Genomic DNA, 5,311 nt, shown 5'->3' on the forward strand with positions numbered 1-5,311 from the left:
AGGAAAGCTCAGAAAATGTCATTTAAAGAAACGCTGAATGAAACAAGCTAGCATTAGAAGAAATTAGCTAATAAAAGATGACAGCCATCACGATTACCAGAGGAAAAGAACAACGAGAGCAAGGACGAAAGAAGAAAAATGACCTGACATGGAAGATTTTCTACACCTTGAGACAATGTCAAAGGCCAACGAATGAAACTGGGCCTATGAATGGATATAAAATTGGGGGTGGACCTGACATAAGGAGGGGGACTCTTCCAGAGCTTAGGGAGAACACCCGCAACAGCCAGATGTCCCTTTGAGAGTGGGAAACAGAAAGGAGAGGTTGGCCGCTTGACCTGAGTGATCCACAGGTAGTGTATGTAATACAGGAGTCCACACATATACTGGGGAGAAAGACCAAGAAGGGCCTTACAAACAAAAGCACGATCTTTCAGTTAACTCTACAACTAAGTGGTGGCCACTGCAAAGATGTCAGCGAAGAGGAGGTATGGCCTCTTTTCTTTGAGCCCCTCGGAACGTCCCGCTACAGCACCTGCACGCACAATAGCAAACGCCCCTCCATGGAGTCTTTTGAAGGGATGGACATCTGGCCCCTACGGCCAGGGGAATTAGCTCAAATGGTAGAGCGCTTGCTTAGCATGCGAGAGGTAGCGGGATCGATGCCCGCATTCTCCAAACAGAGATCTAGCCTTTTCCGCTAACTTCCTTAACTAGACAGACTGAGCTTTGATGTTATGAAGCCATGCTCCCTACCTGAGCTTTTGGGGCTCACTGCCGACAAAAAGGGTTTCGAAGTTGGTCCTGCGCACATTCATGGCAAAAGCAGGTCCCACCGAGATTTGAACTCGGATCGCTGGATTCAGAGTCCAGAGTGCTAACCATTACACCATGGAACCTTGACAACGGGGGTACTTGCTCACATTCCCACAAAGACTAAATCACTCATTGGGCCGCCAGAAGAAGCTCTAAACTTGTGCTTTTATTTTGCTTTACCTGCCGCAAGAAGGAACACAGGTTCCACCGAGACTTGAACTCGGATCACTGGATTCAAAGTCCAGAGTGCTAACCATTACACTATGGAACCACTACTCCCTCACTGCCCACCATCTGGAAGACAAATAGTGATGTGGGTTTGGGCAGCCAATTAGACAGTGGGTTTGGTTCCCAGTGAACTTCAGCCCACCTCGACCAAGAGTCAAGGACAGGGAGCATCTGCCGAAACCCGAGATCGAACCAGAGACCTTTAGAACTTCAGTCTAACGCTCTTCCAACAGAGCTGTTTCGGCCAAACCCACCAGTGGCTTAACCAGCAGGGATTTACATGAGAGCACCCCTCACTTTACGAGAGGAGCAGAGCTGAGCTCCCAGAGAACAAAAGAGGATGGCCCGTACGGGGATCGAACCCGCGACCTTGGCGTTATTAGCACCACGCTCTAACCAACTGAGCTAACCGGCCGGACACTGGACGATACTCTTCCCAATATGCCAAAAATTTCATGATCGCCCATGACACTAAAGAGAGCAAAGAGCTTCAGGACCAAGCCTCACCAAGGGCTCGTCCGGGATTTGAACCCGGGACCTCTCGCACCCAAAGCGAGAATCATACCCCTAGACCAACGAGCCTGCTCGCTGTGCTGTTGATCCACTGCCTAGCCACGAGCATCTCTGTTCAAATGGCTTTAAACGCAAGAAGCACTCACAAAATCTGCACCTATGGCAGAAAAAGTGCTAAAGTACGTACCCTCTAGCCTCACCTGTTGGGTGTGTAGGATAGTCAGCAGAGTCCTAATGAAAGTAGGAAGCTGATTTCAGAAATGGAAGTTAAAGCAAGTATTGCCCACAGGCAGCTATTTCCAGTCATGCTAGTACAACTCCAATTAGCCCGAATGGGGACGAAACGAGACGTCCAAAATGCCTGGTCAATCAGATGTTTCAAATGCACACACGTCAAATATCAAGAATCGTTGACCATAAAGAAAAAAAGAAAAGAAGAGATGCACAAAGACAAATCTGTGCTGCCTTTTTACGTCTGTGTGTGTGTGCAGATAACAAATTTAACGTGTAGTGAAGGTTCCGTGGAAGTACTTACCCTGTTGCAATTCTCATGGTTTCCAACTTAATTGATCACAAAAGTTACTTCTGATACAGGATCCCGATCTTGTGAAAGCCAAGTCAATTATTTGTAATAAATCACATGTAAGAAAACAATAAAAAATAAAATCAGAAGTTGATGCAAAGTGTGGTACAATAACAGGAAAGCTCAGAAAATGTCATTTAAAGAAACGCTGAATGAAACAAGCTAGCATTAGAAGAAATGAGCTAATAAAAGATGACAGCCATCACGATTACCAGAGGAAAAGAACAACGAGAGCAAGGACGAAAGAAGAAAAATGACCTGACATGGAAGATTTTTCTACACCTTGAGACAATGTCAAAGGCCAACGAATGAAACTGGGCCTATGAATGGATATAAAATTGGGGGTGGACCTGACATAAGGAGGGGGACTCTTCCAGAGCTTAGGGAGAACACCCGCAACAGCCAGATGTCCCTTTGAGAGTGGGAAACAGAAAGGAGAGGTTGGCCGCTTGACCTGAGTGATCCACAGGTAGTGTATGTAATACAGGAGTCCACACATATACTGGGGAGAAAGACCAAGAAGGGCCTTACAAACAAAAGCACGATCTTTCAGTTAACTCTACAACTAAGTGGTGGCCACTGCAAAGATGTCAGCGAAGAGGAGGTATGGCCTCTTTTCTTTGAGCCCCTCGGAACGTCCCGCTACAGCACCTGCACGCGCAATAGCAAACGCCCCTCCATGGAGTCTTTTGAAGGGATGGACATCTGGCCCCTACGGCCAGGGGAATTAGCTCAAATGGTAGAGCGCTCGCTTAGCATGCGAGAGGTAGCGGGATCGATGCCCGCATTCTCCAAACAGAGATCTAGCCTTTTCCGCTAACTTCCTTAACTAGACAGACTGAGCTTTGATGTTATGAAGCCATGCTCCCTACCTGAGCTTTTGGGGCTCACTGCCGACAAAAAGGGTTTCGAAGTTGGTCCTGCGCACATTCATGGCAAAAGCAGGTCCCACCGAGATTTGAACTCGGATCGCTGGGATCAGAGTCCAGAGTGCTAACCATTACACCATGGAACCTTGACAACGGGGGCACTTGCTCACATTCCCACAAAGACTAAATCACTCATTGGGCTGCCAGATGAAGCTCTAAAAACTTGTGCTTTTATTTTGCTTTACCTGCCGCAAGAAGGAACACAGGTTCCACCGAGACTTGAACTCGGATCACTGGATTCAAAGTCCAGAGTGCTAACCATTACACCATGGAACCACTACTCCCTCACTGCCCACCATCTGGAAGACAAATAGTGATGTGGGTTTGGGCAGCCAATTAGACAGTGGGTTTGGTTCCCAGTGAACTTCAGCCCACCTCGACCAAGAGTCAAGGACAGGGAGCATCTGCCGAAACCCGAGATCGAACCAGAGACCTTTAGAACTTCAGTCTAACGCTCTTCCAACAGAGCTGTTTCGGCCAAACCCACCAGTGGCTTAACCAGCAGGGATTTACATGAGAGCACCCCTCACTTTACGAGAGGAGCAGAGAGCTGAGCTCCCAGAGAACAAAAGAGGATGGCCCGTACGGGGATTGAACCCGCGACCTTGGCGTTATTAGCACCACGCTCTAACCAACTGAGCTAACCGGCCGGATACTGAACGATATTCTTCCCAATATGCCAAAAATTTCATGATCGCCCATGACACTAAAGAGAGCAAAGAGCTTCAGGACCAAGCCTCACCAAGGGCTCGTCCGGGATTTGAACCCGGGACCTCTCGCACCCAAAGCGAGAATCATACCCCTAGACCAACGAGACTGCTCGCTGTGCTGTTGATCCACTGCCTAGCCACGAGCATCTCTGTTCAAATGGCTTTAAACGCAAGAAGCATCACAAAATCTGCACCTATGGCAGAAAAAGTGCTAAAGTACGTACCCTCTAGCCTCACCTGTTGGGTGTGTAGGATAGTCAGCAGAGTCCTAATGAAAGTAGGAAGCTGATTTCAGAAATGGAAGTTAAAGCAAGTATTGCCCACAGGCAGCTATTTCCAGTCATGCTAGTACAACTCCAATTAGCCCGAATGGGGACGAAACGAGACGTCCAAAATGCCTGGTCAATCAGATGTCTCAAATGCACACACGTCAAATATCAAGAATCGTTGACCATAAAGAAAAAAAGAAAAGAAGAGATGCACAAAGACAAATCTGTGCTGCCTTTTTACGTCTGTGTGTGTGTGCAGATAACAAATTTAACGTGTAGTGAAGGTTCCGTGGAAGTACTTACCCTGTTGCAATTCTCATGGTTTCCAACTTAATTGATCACAAAAGTTACTTCTGATACAGGATCCCGATCTTGTGAAAGCCAAGTCAATTATTTGTAATAAATCACATGTAAGAAAACAATAAAAAAAATCAGAAGTTGATGCAAAGTGTGGTACAATAACAGGAAAGCTCAGAAAATGTCATTTAAAGAAAAGCTTAATGAAACAAGCTAGCATTAGAAGAAATGAGCTAATAAAAGATGACAGCCATCACGATTACCAGAGGAAAAGAACAACGAGAGCAAGGACGAAAGAAGAAAAAATGACCTGACATGGAAGATTTTCTACACCTTGAGACAATTTCAAAGGCCAACGAATGAAAACTGGGCCTATGAATGGATATAAAATTGGGGGTGGACCTGACATAAGGAGGGGGACTCTTCCAGAGCTTAGGGAGAACACCCGCAACAGCCAGATGTCCCTTTGAGAGTGGGAAACAGAAAGGAGAGGTTGGCCGCTTGACCTGAGTGATCCACAGGTAGTGTATGTAATACAGGAGTCCACACATATACTGGGGAGAAAGACCAAGAAGGGCCTTACAAACAAAAGCACGATCTTTCAGTTAACTCTACAACTAAGTGGTGGCCACTGCAAAGTTGTCAGCGAAGAGGAGGTATGGCCTCTTTTCGGCCCCTGCGGCCAGGGGAATTAGCTCAAATGGTAGAGTGCTCGCTTAGCATGCGAGAGGTAGCGGGATCGATGCCCCGCATTCTCCAAACAGAGATCTAGCCTTTTCCGCTAACTTCCTTTAACTAGACAGACTGAGCTTTGATGTTATGAAGCCATGCTCCCTACCTGAGGCTTTTGGGGCTCACTGCCCGACAAAAAGGGTTTCGAAGTTGGTCCTGCGCACATTCATGGCAAAAGCAGGTCCCACCGAGATTTGAACTCGGATCGCTGGATTCAGAGTCCAGAGTGCCTAA

The 5,311-nt window shown here is 47.0% G+C and overlaps 10 non-coding genes across 10 annotated transcripts; 2 read left to right on the top strand and 8 right to left on the bottom strand.

Moving 5' to 3' along the window:
* Positions 1 to 827: 827 nt before the first annotated feature.
* Positions 828 to 899, bottom strand: trnaq-cug. The gene has a single exon. It is a non-coding gene; the product is annotated as a tRNA-Gln (tRNA).
* A 116-nt stretch (positions 900 to 1,015) lies between these two features.
* Positions 1,016 to 1,087, bottom strand: trnaq-uug. The gene has a single exon. It is a non-coding gene; the product is annotated as a tRNA-Gln (tRNA).
* Positions 1,088 to 1,385: 298 nt separating this feature from the next.
* Positions 1,386 to 1,459, bottom strand: trnai-aau. The gene has a single exon. It is a non-coding gene; the product is annotated as a tRNA-Ile (tRNA).
* A 95-nt stretch (positions 1,460 to 1,554) lies between these two features.
* Positions 1,555 to 1,626, bottom strand: trnap-ugg. Its single transcript has one exon. It is a non-coding gene; the product is annotated as a tRNA-Pro (tRNA).
* Positions 1,627 to 2,861: 1,235 nt separating this feature from the next.
* trnaa-agc lies at positions 2,862 to 2,934 on the top strand. Its single transcript has one exon. It is a non-coding gene; the product is annotated as a tRNA-Ala (tRNA).
* A 149-nt stretch (positions 2,935 to 3,083) lies between these two features.
* On the bottom strand, positions 3,084 to 3,155 carry trnaq-cug. The gene has a single exon. It is a non-coding gene; the product is annotated as a tRNA-Gln (tRNA).
* Positions 3,156 to 3,273: 118 nt separating this feature from the next.
* Positions 3,274 to 3,345, bottom strand: trnaq-uug. The gene has a single exon. It is a non-coding gene; the product is annotated as a tRNA-Gln (tRNA).
* A 300-nt stretch (positions 3,346 to 3,645) lies between these two features.
* On the bottom strand, positions 3,646 to 3,719 carry trnai-aau. The gene has a single exon. It is a non-coding gene; the product is annotated as a tRNA-Ile (tRNA).
* Positions 3,720 to 3,814: 95 nt separating this feature from the next.
* On the bottom strand, positions 3,815 to 3,886 carry trnap-ugg. Its single transcript has one exon. It is a non-coding gene; the product is annotated as a tRNA-Pro (tRNA).
* Positions 3,887 to 5,030: 1,144 nt separating this feature from the next.
* On the top strand, positions 5,031 to 5,104 carry trnaa-agc. The gene has a single exon. It is a non-coding gene; the product is annotated as a tRNA-Ala (tRNA).
* Positions 5,105 to 5,311: the final 207 nt, after the last annotated feature.

The sequence above is a fragment of the Cyprinus carpio genome, unplaced genomic scaffold, assembly GCF_018340385.1.
Source record: "Cyprinus carpio isolate SPL01 unplaced genomic scaffold, ASM1834038v1 S000000416, whole genome shotgun sequence".
Lineage (NCBI taxonomy): Eukaryota > Metazoa > Chordata > Actinopteri > Cypriniformes > Cyprinidae > Cyprinus > Cyprinus carpio.